Raw genomic sequence first — 326 nt, 5'->3', positions numbered from 1 at the left:
GGGAAGCGGGGGAAAGGGGCACCGGGAGCCGAGCGTTTCCATCCGCACCTCACATTTCACCTCACCAAGAACCGTGCCTCCCAGCCCTCACCTCAGGGAACAAGACTGCGAATGGGAGACCGCCCGCCCCGCGCCAGGCATCGGAGCAGAGAAACAAGATGGCGACCTCGGCTTCCCCCTCCACCCTTCGATGCTGCTTCCCGCCACAGAGGTACCAGATCCTACACGCGATCACCGCCCCGGTCCCACCGAAAGACAAAAGCCCAGCTGGGAGGGAAGGAGCCCGGGTCGGCGCGCCGCCGCCGCCGCGCGCTCTTACATACCGT

The sequence above is a fragment of the Myotis brandtii genome, unplaced genomic scaffold, assembly GCF_000412655.1.
Source record: "Myotis brandtii unplaced genomic scaffold, ASM41265v1 scaffold698, whole genome shotgun sequence".
Taxonomy (NCBI): domain Eukaryota; kingdom Metazoa; phylum Chordata; class Mammalia; order Chiroptera; family Vespertilionidae; genus Myotis; species Myotis brandtii.
This window is presented reverse-complemented; position numbering follows the sequence as displayed.